This window comes from Hippopotamus amphibius, chromosome 17, assembly GCF_030028045.1.
Source record: "Hippopotamus amphibius kiboko isolate mHipAmp2 chromosome 17, mHipAmp2.hap2, whole genome shotgun sequence".
Taxonomy (NCBI): Eukaryota; Metazoa; Chordata; class Mammalia; order Artiodactyla; family Hippopotamidae; genus Hippopotamus; species Hippopotamus amphibius.
The window spans coordinates 7,675,313-7,693,747 of NC_080202.1; the positions used below are offsets into that span (position 1 = coordinate 7,675,313).

The following is an 18,435-nucleotide window of genomic DNA, read 5'->3' on the forward strand; positions in this document are numbered from 1 at the left end:
GGTGCTCTGGAGTGGGGTTTAGGCCTCCCCTCCCAACCCTTGGCCAGGCCCGCCCCTTACTTCGTCAGAGACTTGGGGAGACCTTTGAGTCTGGAGTTCAGTCCCCCTACTTGGGGGTGGTAGAAACATGGATTCCACTTTTCTGACCTCAGTGCCTCCCCCTCTCTCCCCCCCGTCCCCACCCCCCATCACACACACACAGACACACACACACACCCCCTTTCTCTCTCTTAAGTTCCCGGGATCTTCAGAAAAACAGCACTAACACTTGACTTACCTACTGTCAGGACTCAGAACAAACTCTCTCTGGAGGCTCTCTCTGGATTGAGAACCTTGGGAGACAGGAGGACCTTAAATTCAGTGGCGGCTCAGTTACCTTCTAGCTAAATGACCGGAAGGAAGCTTCTTTGAGCCTCCGTCTCCTGAGCACTAAGATGGGGGTGAATAAGACCTCCTTAAAGGGTTGAGACGAAATTGTCTGCAAAGTGCCCGGCCCAGCGGCCAGCTCTTCTCAGGTGCTCAGTAAAGATCAGCAGCCTTGCCCTGTAAGCGCTGACTCGCCTGTTGGACGGCAGGCGGGGAGGGGATGCTCTCGCTGCTCCTGTGATGCTCTTCATTCGCTCCTTTCCAGTTCACTGATGAGGCAGGACCTACACTGAGGGATAAGGAGCACTCAGTTCTACCCTTTAAAGGTCAGGGTGAGAGGAGGGTTGCAAATCTGCCCCCAGCCTTCACCTCCTCCTCTCCCAGGCTGGCCCCTGTGTCCAACCTTCCCATCTTACTCCATCATGTGTGAAATCTTCCAGCCCCGAAGGTCACTGGCACCATGGCACCTGGGCGAGTTCCTAGAAGAGTAGGGGATGGAGAGCTGACCTCAAGGAGCTTGGGGCCTGATTGGGGGAAAATGGCTGATGCAACATGAGAGCCAAAAATTTTTAACTGCCCAGTTGTAGCGGTTTGAGAAGCTGGAAGCCAGTGTGGGTTAGGGTGGGAGGGTGGAGGGCGGGGCTCGGGCCCGGGATTCGGACTAGTAGAGGTGGGAAAAGTAACCACGGAAGCAAGACAATTGTATTCTACAGAGAACCCCTCCTTCATCTGCTCCAAAGGTTCTGGGCTTGTAGGAGCCCATGAAACCCCAGCCCAGAGCACTCAGGACTTGAGAGGAGTGGACAGAGTGGCTCTGACCCTATCTTGTCATCTTTCCCCTGTCAAGGCCATCTGTCCTTGCTCCAGCCCCAGACAGTGGTTGGCAATATACCTGCAATATTTTTTGTTGTGTGGGTTGCTTGTCTTACTGTAGAGAGATGTTCGTGATTGACACATGTTCAGGAATAAATGAGTGGAATTTAATATTATTGTCAATAAAACTTGATTCCTCTTGGATTTAACGACCTACAGTTATTTTCCTGCTAGTTGGCTAGTTCATGTAAATCAATTCCGATCTATCAAAAATACACTTGTGCCGAAACTTTCTGTATGATCTTCATGTTGCTACTGAAAGGAAGGGAAGTGAGCTCCGTGCTGGCCCTCTGGACCTGGGGCTGTTTTTAGACTTGGCTCATAGGGAAGGAGGGAAAAGGAGGTGAAGGGATGGTGGGGGACACCTGTGACCTGGGAGAAGCAGGTAAAGCACCAGGCTCCCAGCACAACCACTTGAGATGGAGGAAGAAGGAATCGTGAGAGGCTTTAGCTCTGTATCAGCTATAGCTGCTGCAAACAGTAAAGCACACCGAACACTGGACTAAAACTTGTGATCACTTACTCTTGCTCGCACATCTGCAGGACGTCTAGAGGTCACTTGATCTAGGTGGCGCCCAGAGTGTCTTGGCTCCAAGCTGCAGGTTGGGTTCAGGTCTGCTCTGTGGGTCCCTCGGGTACCTTGGGTCAGCATGTTAGCATAGGAGGGGTGAGCAGAGACACGCGATGCCTCCTAGGGCCTGGAAATGGTGCAGTGTCTCTTCTGCCCACATTAAATTGGCCAAAATCGATGAAGGACATCAACCCGTAGAGTCAATTAACTCAGCAAACCTCACACAAGAGAAAGACAAAATTACAGAAGAGCCCTTCACCTCTGAAGTTCTTTCCAAAACCTTGTAACCCAAGACTACTCATGAGGAAAATACCAGACAAACCCAGACTGCGAGATATTCTACAGGATGATCTGACCAGTACTCCTCTTAGACATCCATGAAAAACAAGGAAGGACTGAAAAATTCAGACAAAGGAGACCAAGGAAACCTGAGAACTAAGTGTGATGTGGGACCCTGAAACATAAAGAGAATCTTAACGGAAAACCTGGTGAAATCCCAATAAAGTCTGGAGTTTAGTTTAAACACACACACACACACACACACACACACACACACACACACACACCTCACTGTCAAACTTCTGAGGGAAAAAAGGTAATGAGAAAATCTTAAAGACAACCATAGGAAAAACATACACTTTATCTTCAAAGGATCAACTAAACTGAGAGCTCCCTTCTCTACAGAAACAATGGAAGCCAGAATACAATGAAATGACCTATTTAAAGTGCTGGAAAAAAAAAACCTGTCAACCTAGAATTTTGTACCTACAACTGTCCAATGATTTTTTTAAAAAGTTATACACTGCTTACAAGAGAAACACTTTAAGAACACAGAATGGCTGAAAGCAAAAGGATGGAAAGGATAACACCATACAAACATGTCCCCAAAAGATGGTGGTGTTACATTCATATCAGACAAATATTTTAATATAAGAAGCATTACAGGAGACAAGGAGGGACAGTTTATAAAAATCAGGGAGTCAATCCAGCAAAAAGATATCATAATCACAAATCTGTATGAACCCAGTAACATAAATTTAAACTACAAAGCAAAATGACAGAATTGTCATTTTGACAGAATTGTCAGATTGACAGGATTAACATCTCCGTACCATAGTGAAGAACTTTAACACACCTCTCTCAGTAGCTGATAGAACAAATAGACAAGAAAAAAAAATCAGTAGAGGTGTATAGGATCTGGACCACACAATAATTTTCATCTCGTTGAAATAGAACACTGGTCAACAACAATAGGATTCACATTGTTTTCAAGTACGAGTAGAATATCGTTTCAAATGACTGAAATCAAACTGAGTATATTCCCTGACTACAATGAAATTAAACTATCAATAAGGTAAATATTACTAGAAAATCCCAAATGCTAGGAAATTAGGCATGACATCTTTAAATAATCCAGGAGTCAAAAAAGAAATAGGAAACTAGAGAATATATTGGACTGGTTAATAATGAATATATGTTATTGAAACTCTCAGGATGCTTCAGCAATGCTTAGGAGAAAATTTATTGCCATGAGAAAGCATATCTTATAATAGAGCAAAAACTAAAAATCAGTTATTTACATTTACATCTCAAAGAGCTGGAAAGAGAATAGTAGATCAATCCTAAAGAAAGTAGAAGGAAATAAGTGTAATAGCAGAAATCTATGAATTAGAAAACCAACATACTAATTGATATCCCCCTAGCAAGACTGATGAGAGAACAAATTATCAATATCATGAATGAAAAAGAGGACATCTCTACAGATCCTACACTCACTAAAAAGATAATGTAGGGATATTATAGATTCATCAATACATCTGGCAATTTGGATAAAATGGAGACATTTCTCAAAAATACAATTTGTCAGAAAGAGAAAAACAAATACCGTATGCTAACTCATATATATGGAATCTAAAAAAAAAAAATTAAAAAAAAATAGTACTGATGAACCCAGTGACAGGGCTCGAATAAAGATGCAGATGTAGAGAACGGACTTGAGGACACAGGGTGGGGGGGTAGAAAAGGGGAAGCTGGGATGAAGTGAGAGAGTAGCTTTGACATAAATACACCACCAAATGTAAAATAGATAGCTCGTGGGAAATTCCTGCATGACATAAGGAGATAAACTGGATGATGGGTGATGACTTAGAGGGCCAGGGTAGGGAGGGTGGGAGGGAGTCACGGGAGGGTGGGGATATGTGTATAAATACAGCTGATTCACTTTGGTGTACCTCAAAAATTGGCACAGCATTGTAAAGCAATTATATTCCAATAAAGAGCTAAAAAACAAAAAAAGTAGTGCCCTTGAGATCAATGTCCTTGGAAAGGAGACAGTGGAGGCAGCACTGGGCAAAAAGAGAAGTCAAGCTGCAATGCAGCTCATGCAATGAAAACGCAGCTGGTCGCAGGGGTACTGCAGAACTAGAATGGCCCTTCAGACTTGTCCCAACTTGGACCAAGATGACCAGACCTTTATATTCCCCCATTGATCAGTCACTGGATATGGGAAGGTGCATGTCCTAGTGCAAGGTGTCTGTCTACAGCTAAAGCAATCCCTAGAGGGGCTGAGAGCTGAAGGTTGTATGATGACAACACTCTTAACAGATGGAGCAATATGACCTTCATTGAAGGAGGACCTGACATTTCTCATCTCTGCAACCCTGGACGTGGCAGGTTGAGAGGTTCTGTCCCCAAAGAGGGTGCATTCCTTCCAGAAGACACATCAAGGGTCCAGTTGAACATGCTGTGTCCAGGATCTAGCAGGAAAGAGAAGTCACCAGGTAGGTAAGGGTAATTGGCCCTGGTCGGCCGTGCTTGGTAAGGCTGCTGTTGTACAGTGGAGCAGGGAGGGCTATGGGCAGAACTCAGGGGTCCACTTGGCTCTCTCAGGAGTCCCTTGTTCAGCTGTGACTGCAAGTCCAGCAGGCCTGGTCAGAGAAAAGAATGGTTTCACAGGTTTAGGCCTCTTAGCAACTAGGGTCTGGGCCATATTCCCAGATGAGCCACTGTGATGGTTAATTTTATGTGACAACTCGGTGAGGCTTTTGTACTCAGTTATTTAATCAAAGACCAATCTGAGTGTTGTATTGAAGGTACTTTGTAAATGTGGTTAAAATCTGTAATCACTTGACTTTAAGTAGACTACCATTGATCATGTGGGTAGGCCTCGTCCAATCAGTTGGAGGGCTTAAGAGCAAAAGCTGAGGTTTCTCTGAGAAAGATGAATTTCTACCTTAAGGCTGATACACCAACTCCTGCTTAAGTTTCCTAGCTGCTGCCTGCCCTTCAGATTCCAAACTAACCCAGCCAGGCCCCGCAATTGTACGTCAATTATAATCATGTAAGACAATTCCTCCAAGTAAATTTCTTTCTCTTATATGCATATAGGTAGATGGAAGATGATGATAGATGATAGATAGATATAGATAGATAGATAGATGTAGATAGATAGATAGATAGATAGATAGATAGATAGATAGATAGATGATATAGCACTTTTAAATCCATCTCAGCATCTGCCCTCAGATATGTATCCTTCTGTCCCTGTAAGACATTTCTCATTTCTGTGTAAGTTAGCTCAAGTTTCTCTCTGTTATTTGCAAGGCAAAGTGGCTTACCTTGCATGTATAGCACATCATCTGGCCTTCATTACATTTCTGGGATCCTCTGACATTCACTTTTCTTTGTTTATCTTAAGTCTGACCTGACCTGCACCCAATCTTGCAGTTGGTACCTATTGTCTTATATGTGTTGTTAATCATTTATGTTTGCTCCTCTTACTTCTCTGACAAGGCTCTACGATCTGAAATAAATCTAGATATAGCTGCTACTTTTTCTAAACAAAGAAACAAAAAACCAATTTGTCAACCTGACAAAAGAAATGGATATCCCAAATAGGCTAATATAATTAAAGAAATTGAAACCATTATTTTCTTCATTAGACTGGCAACCAAACATCCTTCTACTGTCTCCATATTTACAAATTTTCCAGAATATCATATAGTTGGAACCATACATATGTAGCTTTTTCAGATTAGCATCTTTCACTTAGTAAAATTCATTGAAGATTCCTCTGTGTCTTCATGATATCATAGCTCATTTCTTTCTGTTGCTGAAGGATATTTCATCTTATTGATGTACCAGTTTGTTTACTTACTCACCTACTGAAGGTATCTTGGTTGATGCCATTTTTTGGCAATTTTGAATAAAACTGCCATAAACTTTCATGTTCTGGTTTTTGTTTGGACATACATACGTTTTCAACTCATTTGGGTAAATACCAAAGAGCACAATTGATCGTTCACACGTTACAAGTATATTTAGGTTTTTCTGCTTTGTTTTGTTTTGTTTTTTAATGCCAAATTGTCTTCCAAAGTGGCTGTGCCCTTTTTCACTCCCAGCAGCAATGAATGAGAGTTCCATATCCTTAGTAACATTAGGTGTTGTCAGTGCTCTGGGTTTTATCCATTCTGATGAGTGCGTAGTGATATCTCATTGTTTTAGTTTGCAGTCCCCTGAAGGCTATGACGTTGAGTGCCTTTTCGTATGTTTATTTTCCATATGTATATTTTCTTTGGTGAGGTGTCTATTCAGATTTTTTGCCCATGTTTTACTTGGGTTGTTTGTTTTCTTCTTCTTGAATTTTAAGAGTTTTTTGGTATATTTTAGATACTAGTCCTTTATCAGATATGTGTTTTGCAAATATTTTCTCCCAGTCTGTGGCTTGTGTTTTCATTCCCTTAACAGTTCCTTTTGCAGAGCAGATGGTCTTAATTTTAATGAAGTCCAATTTATCAATTTGTTCTACTCTGACAGCTTCCTCTGGGGCCCGGAACATAGTGGGCTGGTGCCATCCTCAGACCTCTTCCTGTGGTCCCTGACATCCAAGTCACGCCTTCTCCAGAGGGATGGCTCTCCCTCAACCCCTGGGGCAAGGAGCGCTTAGAGGCCCCTCCGTCTGCTCAAGGCAGAGGCATCAGAGAGTTTTCTAGCCCGTGTAGCTTCACCCACATGGGAGACGGGAGCCGTGTGGGGACCTGTACTGCTTGGCACCTGCCCTGGGGCTTCAGACTCGCCCCCCACCCCCACCCCCCGCCACTGTCACGCCCACCCCACCCTGCAGCGCTGGGATGTTAGCCGCTGCTCTGGGAAGAGGGCTTCTGGGTTTTCTTGGGGAAGAAGCTCCTCTCTCCGTTACACAAGTCTTTAAATCCCTCTATTTACTCCCCCAACCCTACCAGCGCAATCAGGGTAAAGGAAGCTTGCTCTCCTGGGAAAGAGTGCCTTCCCCATCCCTCTGGGGCAAAGACAGGCAGGCGGTAGGCTGTCCTCATCTGTGCACTTTATTTCTCTCTGTCCCAAGTAGCAGGCACACTTGTGTCCTGGGCCAGACCACAGCCCCCAGGATCTCAGTTTGCTTGGGCTGCTATAACAAAATGCCATAGAGTGGGGAGTTTGAACAAGAGACATTTACTTCTCATAATTCTGGAGGCTGGGAAGTCCAGGGTCAAGGTGCTGACAGATTTAGTGTCTGGTTTTCGATCTCTTCCTGGGTTGCAGACAGCCGTCTCTCACTGTGTCTTCACAAGGGGGAGAGAGGAAGCTCTGGTGTCCTTTCCTCTTATAAGGATGCTAATCCCATCATGGGGGCTCCACCCTCACGACCTCATCTAAACCTGATTACCTCCCAGAGGTCCCACCTCCCAGCACCATCACATTGGGGGTCCAGCATATGAATCTGGGGAGGACACAGACATTCAGTCCATAGTACCCAGCAATTCTGAGCGTGTGGTCCTTGGAGAGGCAGCTGTGGTCACAGCAGCCACATGCATGTTCCCCTGTCTACACAGGGCGAGTGGGAAGAAACCTGGCCCATTAGGGGAATCTCAGAAATTTAGAGCTGGAAGGCGGAGCCTCGGAGTCACTGCAAACCTGACCAGGGGAGACCCTGAACATCAAGATAGCACAAAGCGCGGTACTCGCAAACACTTACCATGCACGGGCCCCGCACTGTCCACGGGCTTTACAAGCTTACGTCATCTCGCTTGTGCCTCCCAATGGCACCACTGCTACCGACCAGGGTTCCTGGACTCTTTAATCAATAGAAATTGATGAGAGGCCAGACAAGGAATTCAGGCGAGGTTTTATTAGGACTCGTACTGCAGCACAAGGTACCGACAACAAGCAACAGGTGCCCTTGCTCGCTCCCCGAGGAAGGGGCAGGGCGAGCTGGTCCCTTAAACCCAGCGAGGGTGAGGGTGGGCCAGAGGGCAGCTTAAGTGGTCCACCCCCCCCCCCCGTGGTGCTGTGCGCAGGGGTCACACACAGGACCCTGCTTTTGCTGCCTGCCCCTCAGAAGTGGCAGTTGGGTGTTGACCTCTTTGTATCTTCTTGTTCATAAATTTGCCCCAACTGCGCGTGCGTGCAGTTATTTTTAGTCCCTTATTTCTTTGTCTCCTGTCTGTCCAGGTGCCAGCACTGCAGTAGAGGGTCCCAGGTCCCAGCCTGTCTCACCATGAGGTAGGTACTATTGTGCCCCGTTTTACAGGTGGGGAAACTGAGACAGGGAAGCTGAGGAACTTGCCCAGGGTCACAGAGACAGTGAAAAGGGGAAGCCAGGACTCAGCCGGGCCCCAGAGTCCCTGCTCTTAACCACTGAGCTCTGCTGCTCCCTCAACCCCCTCATGCGAGCTGTGGCAAAACTGAGGCCCAGAAAAGTTCACACAGATCTGAGACAGATGCCTTGATCGTGATGGAATTCCGGAGAAGCGCGGCTGGTTTCACAGCCACCCTCTTCGCCCTCCCTGGGGACGGTGGGGGGCAGAGTGTGGAGAAGTGGAAGTGGGGGTGGAGGAGGAGAAGGGGCTGGCAGGACTCCAGGCAAGTCTAGCTGCCACTGCTGGGGGGCGGGGCGGGGCGCGGGAGTCAGGAAGGAAGCCCTGGGCGGATGAATGTCGCTTCAGCCCCCAAAGCTGGCCCTGGCCCACGGGGGTCCCCTGAGACCTCTGGAGAGAGGAAAGGGGGGGGAGCGGAGGAGCCCCACCCCACCCCCAAGGAAAAGGGCCTCTCATCACAGGGCCCAGAGGCCCTCTCCGAGCAAAACTGTAGCCGCAGGTCTACAGAACCAGGACTGTCCAGGCAAGGAGCCGGGGAAAGCTGGCGAGGGCTTTGCGAACACACTCTCCCATCCCTCAGGTTACAGATGGGCAGACTGAGACCCAGGGAGGAGGGGCCCAAGCAGAGGCAGCTAGGACCAGAGCCCGGCCAGGACGCTCTGTCTCCTGCGTGTGTGCCTGCGCGTGCTAGCACGTGCACGGGCCAGGCAGTTTGCACAGGTAACAAAGGGTTGGGCTCTTTGTGTTTTCCCGCTGAAGTCCTACTCGATCCTCAGCCTTCTAGGTGCGCATTTGATACAGACAGGCGCCTGCAGCGTCGTGTCTGCACTCTGGGAAGCTTGCAGGCCTGCCTTGGAGGAACTTGCCGTATTAGGAAGGTAAAGGGGGTGGTGGTGGGGGGGGTACTCGGGCAGGAAAGGAGGGTCTCCAGGCTGATCTGAGAACAGGGGGAGTAAGAGGATCCCAGGCCCTCCCTCCAGGGCAACCCCAAGTTCTCTCTGCCCTTGACCCCACTTCAGAGGGGCCTGAGGGTCCCGAGGCGTTTGGAGGGGGGACAGGTGCAAAGCGAGGCGGGGCAGAGAAGTTTTCCTCACCAACTTGAAGGACCTCTCGTGCAAGAGGGAATGGGCTGGATTTCTCTGTATCTTTCCCATCTTGATCCATGTAAATGTTACTAGTCTGGAAAATACAGACGTTTAAATTTGAGAAAAGAATGTGGTTGGTCCTTAGGTATTGATCATGATTTCCAAGAAACAAATCAAACCGAAAACCGATTTGTATACATCACCCCAAGCTATGGACAGCGGTGGTCACTGGAGGGGAAGGAAAAGAAACCGAGAAGGGGGAAGAGGAGGCTTGCTTTTTTATTCTATATACTGCTGTATGATGTTTGTTTCTATCATGAACATGTATTTGTGAATTGCTTGAGCACATTTTTAAGCACTAAAATTTTGGTTAAAAATTGATGGTGTTTACAATCAAAATTCCTTCTCCCCCCAAAGTAAGACTGGCTGGAAAAGGGTGAGGGAACAGATGAAAGCATAAATCAGCTTCCTACGGCTGTCACCCCATTCGCCCCAATTCTGCCTACTCACACAACCCACCAAACAACACTGCTGGAAGTAAAGCGTGGAAAATTCCCGGTACATGTACTGTTCCCCACCAGACAGTACGAGTTGCTAACAAGGTCCCAGGTGGTGCTGATGTTGCTGGTCCAGGAACTGCACTTTGTGAAACGCTGGTTTAGAACATATGATGTCGTTCTGCTGCCCCTGCTTCCCGGGGCAACAGGTGTGAGGGGTGGAGGGAATTCACTAGAAGCAGAGGTGCCTACGAGGTGAGTGCCAGCCTTGCCACCACTGCCTTGGTCTTCCTGCCGTAGAGTCGAGAGCCAGGGAGCACAGAGCCAAGGCTCAGCCTGCAGGTCCTCCCTGTGGTCCTGCAGTGAACTCCCTGGAGTAGGTGTTTCCTGGTTCAAGTCCCACCACCTGCCAGTTACACGAGCCTTTAAACTCAAGCTTACCCATCTCTGTAATTGTCCTAACTCTTGAAGTGATTGTATAGGTAAAGGAAAATGTGTTTCTATAACAGCTATTTTCTGGCTTTTTGCCTCTCACTGTTTTCTGAGAATGGGTCCTACCAACCAGAGAACCATTTCTTTTTTGGGTGTCGTTAATGAGTTTGGGGTATAAAAATTGGGAGGTAAGGATTAGAGTGGAGTTGAGGTGCTCGAAATGCACTTCAAGAGGACGTTGATATGTTTGTTAGTTAGTGAGTAGGGGGTCACTTGTGGAGAAAAGAGAAAGGAAAAAAAAACTCTACCAGTGCAATAGCATGACCTGGAGGAGGGCGTCCGGACAACAGAAATAGTCACAGAAGGTTTTTACATAGCTTGTTAAGAAATGAGTAATACCCACTTCTTTTCCATCCTCCCAACTTAATCATTAGTAAAATCTACATTGCTTATTAGGATTTTCTGAGAGTGAATTCCTTAGAACACTCAAAGAGAATGACCCCAGAGGCAATTCCCGAAGAAGGTGGGGCTGGAGCAGAGCACAGGTAGTCCTGGGTTTCCTGTACCCAAAGCAAATAATTCTTGCCCTGGTCCTCTAGAGCGCCCAGCACTCCTCTCCCTACAGCCACAGTTACAAGAGGGTTTCATTTGTTTGAATTTGTTTAAAAATTAAAAGTTTCATTTGTTTAAAGCTCTCAGCTGCTTTGTGATAGACAGAAAAATAGATAAGAAGTATTTTTCCGAATGCAGGGGATTGGAAAGAGGAATGAGGATGGAACGGAAGTGGTGGATTGTCTGCAGGAAAGATGAATAACTTGGCAGCCACATAGTGAGTTACTGAACAGAATTCCAAACGCTCAGGCTGGGAAAGAGGAAGCCATTACGGCTGTGCCCAGAGGAGCCATAGATGATGACCCTCTGCGCCCGTATCTTGGGCGTTTATGACGCCAGAGCGGCTTTGCTGCCATTAGCTGACCAGGTCATCTGGGAACCAGAGCAGTAATTGCAGGGAACCCAACTCCCTCGATTCTGATGCTGATGGGTCATGTGGTCTTGTTGAGGGAAAGGACTGTTTCTGGGAGAATGAATGCAGATGGGAAACTTGGCAACAGACAGCCTGGAAAGCCCAGTTTAAACAAACCCTAAGAAGAGCATCTGGAGGGACAAGGCATCCCTGGGATCAGTCAGAGGGGCAGTGCCTCCCCCTTGGTGATGGTAGGCGTGGTGCGCTGGGGGCAGGTGTGGGGTCTTGGCCCTTCCTCTCTCTGCCTCCTCTTCACTCTCTCTTTGTCGCCTGGCTGGCTCTCCGCTGTGTGCCCTCAAAATGAGCGTGCCTCAGCTCCTCCTTGCAGGGGGCAGCTCCCAGGCTGTCCATGGTCACCAAGCAGCCCCTTCTGTGGCTACCACACCCGAGATAGTTGCAGGACAGCCGCCTATGATAAGAGGAGCAGAGCAGCCACAAGAGGCTGACATCAACTTGTGATTTCCGATTCAGTTAGGCCAAAGCTGCGAAGGAGAAGGGGCTGCCCGTGATGGCCGCGCTGCCGGCTGCTGCTGAGTCCTGAACCTGCAAGGGCTGAGTTCCTGGTCCTTTATCCTGTCCTGGACTTATTCACGTCACTCATTAATGCCCCCATTCATTCATCCATTTGTTTTATTTACTGCGCCAAGCTGTCTCTTAACATTCTCTCATCCTGCAATGGATAGAATAATGAGTAAGGCCTTGCCTCTGCTTTCCCAGAACTTATTGGGGGAGGGATGCAGCAGACACGTGACCTAAGAATACAAAGACGCCAGATAAAATGTGAGTCCAGTCACATGAGTGGGACAGAAAAGAAGTAGCTATGAGACAGAGGCTGAGCTATAGAGCAAATGATTTAAATTTCTGGACTTTTTTTTTTTTTTCAAATGGCCTCTTCTGCAAAAGGAAGGGATGGAACAAAGCCCGCTCAGCCCTTGCAGAGAAAGGTCAGTGACTTCTCCTTTGGTTGCAAAGAAAAAACCCAAGTTACAGAAACCCAATGCAAATAGTCTTACTCAAAAAGGAGGGGGGGCATTTATTGGATCACGTAGTTGAACAATTAAGAGATGATCTAGGCATGAGGGTTTCAGGCACAGCTGAATCCAGGTGTTCATGCTGTCAGCAATCTGCCTCTCTCCACAGCCATTTAAGGCATTAGGCCAAATCGAATGACAGCATAGAGTCTGTGAGTTTTTCAAAGGTCTAGAAATGTGTTGGAGATTCCCCCAAATATTGCTTGGCTTCAAAATGTGAGAAAAAAGAAAGAATATGGCAAATTAGCACGTCACTTTGGAGGTGATCTGCTCCCCAGCACTGCTCTCTCCTAATCACCAAGGTCAGCAGGTGCTTTTTCGTTCTTTTCATCGGTGTCCTCTCTGCAGTCTTGAAGACCATCAACCATCAAGTCCTTGACACTGACCCCATCCCCAGCTTCCACGGTACTCTGCTTTTCCTCCTGACCTGTTTTTCCCTCTTCTGTACTGAAGGAAGGATGACTAGGAGTGAGCCGGGAGAAGGGTTGGGAAGAGAATTCCACGGCACCCATGAAGGCCTGGAGGTGGGAGATGGCCTGGATCATTAAGGAACTGCAGTCATTCAGGACTTCTGGGAGGCATCAGAGTGAGGGGATAAAGCCTGAGATTGGGGATCAAGGAAGGACCAGATCAAGAAGGGCCTTGCAAGTCATGCTAAGGAAATTGGCCGTTCTCTTGAAAGTAATAGGGAGCTATTGAAGATTGTAACAAGGTGTAATGCAATCAGATTTGTGTTTCACTATCAGAAAGAGAACTTTGGCTGCAAGGCAGAGGCAGGGAGACATCAGATGGTTGTAATAATTTAGGAGAAAGACAATGGTGACCTCATGACAGCCGTGGGGATGGAAAAAGAAGGGGACAGTTCTTGAGACAGTGACAAGACTTGGTGCTGTTTAGGTGTAACAGGTGAGGGGGGTGGGGGTGTAAAGGATGACACCCAGGTTTCTGATTCTGCGATGCGCAGCAGGGAAGTGGGTTTAGAGGGTGAAATGATGAACTGGGTTTGTACCTGTTGTATTGGAGGAGCTTGGGGCCATCTGGCTGACAGTGTCCGGGGTGGGGGTGCTTGGTGTGTCTGGAGCTCAGGAAAGAGGTCCGGGTTCCCCGCATCCCTGCCCAGTCAGCACCAGCGGGGGGGGCCCATGGAGGTGCCAGCCTCCCACCCAATCAGAATAAAGAACCTCCAGTGACCGCGGCTGACCACAGAGCTTCTCTAGTAAGCAACCTCACAGCAGGATGTGATCTGGGAGGAGCTTTGAGGGCCATGGGGAAGGGGAAGGAAGAGGAGGGGACAGAGCCAGGCCTGTGCGACACTGGGCTTTTCTCTGCAGGTCTGGAGGCTGCAGACACTGGTCAGGGCTCATCTCAGACAACAGGTTGTCCGGGGCTGGAGGCCTCCCTGGGCACGACCGGGGGTAGCTTAGCTGCAGCTGAGCCAAGGTAGGTGCTGGTTGGGGCTGGGGTCTCCAGGGAGGGAGCCGGGAGAGGCAGATGTGAGCGGAGCAGATGGCGGGTCCGGGAGAAAGGATGCTGGAAGGGGAGCCCGTGAGGAGCCAAGACACCCCTGGTGCTTATGAACACACGCCCAGCCTTTCTGAGACGGGTCACCCAGATGTGGTGGCTGCTAGGACCACTCTGCCAAGTTAAGGTTATTCAACCCAGACTTCCCTGGTGGTCCAGTGGTTAAGACTGTGCTCTTCCACTACTAGGGGCGTGGGTTCAATCCCTGATTGCGGAACTAAGATTCCGCATACCTCGAGGTGCGACCAAAAAAAAAAAAGGTTATTCAACCCATTTTCACAAGAAGAAAGGACGCAGGACCCTGTGAGAAGACCTGTCCTTTCTTCTCCGAATCCCATAAATGCCAATAATAACAGGACTAATTATTCATCCCTGGTGCTATAGAATACATTCATTAGCCCACTGGTTTCTCATGGGCAATTGGAGGGAGGCTGGGTATGTGTTTTAATGCCCATTTATAGGTCAGGAGACTGAGACTTAGAAGAAGCAACTTGCCAAAGATCGCAGAGGGGGTTAGAAAGGCGCAGGGCTCAGAGAGAATCTTCTGGGTCCCCACCTGCGCCCCTCCTGGGACATCATCTGTCCATCTCTGTCCCGGGTCTTGGCCATTCTCTACACCTACACACACACACACACACACACACACTCACACATACACATCGAGCACCGTCTGTGTGTGCAGCAGGCACCAGAGTCCGACCAAAGCCGTGTCTCTGTCCTCAAGAAGCTGCCCGGCTGGTGTGGGGCTGAGCCACGGCCGTGAGTGACTAACAGAATCAGTAACAGGCGCTGGGGCCGCTGGCGAGGTGAGGTGTGCGCGCAGGTGGAGGGAGCCCCCCAGGCGTGGGATCAGGGAGGGCTCCACGCAGAGCGCCACCTGGGCCTTGAGGCAGACAGAGGGCGTGTGTGCAGAGGTAGGGCGGCGGGCATCCCAGTGAGGGGACAAAGTGTGCAGACCCAGAGCAGGAGAGTGGGCGTGAACCGCGGAAAAGAACAGCTAGAGATTCCGTTTGGCCGCTGATGCCTGGGGTTTGTGGAGGACTTACTGGCGTGGGCCTGTCCTGTTTCTTTATTTAGCTCTAAGTAAGTGGCTTTCGAATATCATCTCGTTGAGGTCATCCTGTGAGGTAGGTGCTAATGTTAGGTCTTCTTTAAAGATAAGGAAACTGAGGCACAAAGTCTCGAAGCAACGTGTTGCCCTAGCAACAGAGAGGCTTGGACCCCTCAGGGCAGTCCAGCACCGAGTGCTACCTGCCCGGCCACTCTGCCGCTGTCCTCTGTTACCTCCTCGGTTCACGTGGGGGACGCGAATGCTCATGGCCACCTGGTCCCCAGGGCTTCCTGGTCTGCATCCAGGCCCTGTCAGATTCCTCCCAGGCTCCCTGCCCCCGGGAACAATGCTGTCCTCCCCTCTTGACCGGCTCGCTCGCATCCAGGTGTTTCCTTCCCAGCCAGTGGCAGACACAGCGGAGGAAGCGGGCCTGCCTGGTCCTCAGGGGACAGCTAGGGAGCAGGGCCCTCAGGAATCTGCAAAGCCCAGTGGGCCTCATGGGATGAGGATTGACCAGCAGCGGGGGAGGGGAACCCCAAGCGCTGTATTTCTACCCCCACTAACCACATGTTCTAAACCAAAGAACCGGGTGTGTCGTCTGGCAAGTCTGTCTCTAGGGAGAGAAAAAAAAAATCAGAGTCCTGGAAATGCCACCTGACCCTGATAGCCTGGGGATAGGCAGCAGCGTGGATGGAAGGAGAGAGCAGTGGTTCAGCGGTGGGAGGTCCCTTCTCTCTGTGCCATGCAGGACAGCAGGGAGGCAGAGGTGCGGTGCTGGGGAACTCCATGTCTTTCTTCCCAGGGGGTGGCCGTGGGTGGTCTGGTTGGCGGCTTCTTCTGTCTGAATAGTCTGGCCCAGGAGCCGGCAATGGCTGGGGTGGCGGTGGGCAAGCAGGGGATCGTCCGGAGCTGGGATCTTCACGGTGAAACACTGACCCGGAGCCAGGCCTCCTCAGTCCTGCTCTCTGCAGCCCTTCCTCTAGCTGGGAAGTCTTCCCCACGATCTCTCGCACAGAGAGAATAGGCGGCAGCAGCGGCTCGTAGGGTCCCATCTGCTTCTTCCTGCTGCGTGTCTTAGAGCCACCTCTGTGGTTCTGCGGCCGGTCCTGTGGCCTGTTTTGCCCCAAGGCAGTGAACAGCCGCCGGTTTGCACCCGCCCTGAGGACTGTTCATTGCTAATGTTCTGTGTTTAAGGAGGAATGTCCTCTGAATCCCAGTTCATTCATTCACTCGTTCATTCTTTGTCTCTGGTCTCGTCCCTCCGGCAAGTGCTGTGAAGGCTCTAAGATTTTACCCTAATTGTAACTAAGAAGTTAGCCTGCCACAGTCTTAGGGGTGCTGGCAGCAAACACGAGACTCTAGCATCAGAGACCCAGGTCTTTATCATTCACGGTGCAGCAAACAGCATGAGCATCCTGCCCCCAAGTCCCCTGGGAGAGCACGGAGGTGGCCCCAAGTGGATGCTGTGCATCACAGCTGAGGAGCCCTGAGCTTAGGAAACCCCCCGTGTTCACGGTGGGCTGCAAGCCACCCTGCCACCTTTGTCCTGGCAGGAGACATTGTCTCCATGATGCTGGTCGGCAAAGGAATCCGCTCGTGGTCCTGGAGGAGACTGCCGCTCTCTGTTCCAAAGCTGTTCGCGATACAAACCTTGAAGAACGGATCTGGGACAAAAGCTCGCAAGGCAGGCATGAACCTGTGGAGGACATTCTGCCAGCATCCTCCTACCATCCCCTCGCTGACTGTGCCCCAGCTGCACTGTTCCTTGAAAACCTCGGGTACCTCCCTCCTTGGCGCTTGGCTGGCTGTGCCCTTCGTTTGGAACATGTTTCCTGCAGACATTGCCTGGCTTGCTCCTTTCCTCCCGCAGGCTTCTACTCAGATGTCCCCTCCTTAGGGAGACCTTTTAAAGTTGCACCCCCAAAGCTGGAACCTCACAGTCCCATTCTCAGCCGTATTCCTGTAGCACTGCTGGGCATCTCGTATGCAACTTAATGGTGACGTTTATTGTCTGCCCCCATCCCCGCCTCACTACCTACCCTCAGGAGTGCAGGCTTTATGAGAGCAGGCGTCTTTGTCTACCTTAACTTATTGTCACATCCCCCGGACCTGGAACATGTCGAACCCTTAGAAGGGGCTCAGTAAAGATTAATTGCGTGAATGAATGAGTCCATCCACTTATCTGATCTTCAGCTGAAGACCTGGTTCTCCTACCTTGAGTCCATAGGACAGATAAGGCTCCATCACTACTGAGCAAATGAGACGAGGATCGAATAACACCAGCCGGCTGGGGGTGGGGAGTGTGAGGGGCCGCAGTGCCCTGACCGTGACCTTGGGGCCCGCTCCCAGGTTGTTGGGGTTTGCCCCTCGGCCGCTTTCCGTGATGCTTGTAGCTGCTGCTGGGAATCTTCCTGACCGGTCGCAGAGGCTGGTGTGTTTCTATCTTGTGATGTCACCTTCTTGCTGTGACTGGGGGAACTGGGAGAGGGCAGGGGCTTGTGAGCTGAGCTCCAACGTGCTGTTTGCTTGGTCAGCGGCACAAAAGCCACAGTCGGTCATCCGAGGTGGAGCCGGAGACCAGTGCCCCGCACACGTGGCAGAGCCGTGTCCTTACCACTGTGTCCGGGACCCCCTTCCCATGGGACCACTGCCTCTTCACCAGTAGTCTGAGCATCAGCACCATCTGTGTCTCCTGTGCTGTTTGCCATGGCAACCGTGCCAAACAGACTTGCTTCCGCTCCCTAGCCTGAGAGCGGCTTGGGGACAGGGACCCTGTCTTGTCTTCATACGAGTGCCTGACAGTCACGATGCAGTGTGTCAGGGGCTATGGAGAAGTAGAGAGGTGTAATGTAAATGTTTGTCGAATGACTCACGTGGCACCTCGGGGCAACCGCAACACCCAGCTCACGTCAAGCACGTCTAGAGTTAACTCTTCTCTCTGAGAACTGGGACCTGGGCCACAGTGGACAGTCCCCAGCTTACGATGGTTGGACTTAAGATTTTTCAACTTTACGATGGTGGGAAAGCAAAGCGCATTCAGTAGAAACCGTACTTCAAATTTTGATCTTTTCCCGGGCTAGTAAAATGGGGTACCATCCTCTCTTGTGTTGCTGGGCAGGGCAGCTCCTAGCCAGCCACACGATCACAAGGGTCAACAACTAATACACTTTCAACCATTCTGCACCCAGACGAGCAGTACGTCTTTCACTTTCATTACAGTATCCAATCCAGTACGTGAGATAGTCAACACTTTGCTATCAAATAGGTTTTGTGTTAGATGATTTTGCCCAACTGTAGGCTAACGGAAGTGTTCTGAGCACGTTTAAGGTAGGCGGGGCCAAGCAGTGATGTTCTGTAAGAGTAGGTATGT

At 49.6% G+C, this 18,435-nt stretch overlaps 1 protein-coding gene across 1 annotated transcript in view; it reads left to right on the forward strand.

The window, feature by feature from the left end:
* The first annotated feature begins 4,559 nt into the window (after window positions 1-4,559).
* The window catches only part of PIK3R6 (phosphoinositide-3-kinase regulatory subunit 6), a 61,405-nt gene continuing 47,529 nt past the window's right edge, over window positions 4,560-18,435 (forward strand). The window contains exons 1-2 of the mRNA XM_057716394.1: window positions 4,560-4,590; window positions 8,279-8,329. The gene's annotated coding sequence lies outside the window, so the exon portion shown is untranslated. The remainder of the gene's footprint in view (window positions 4,591-8,278; window positions 8,330-18,435) is intronic.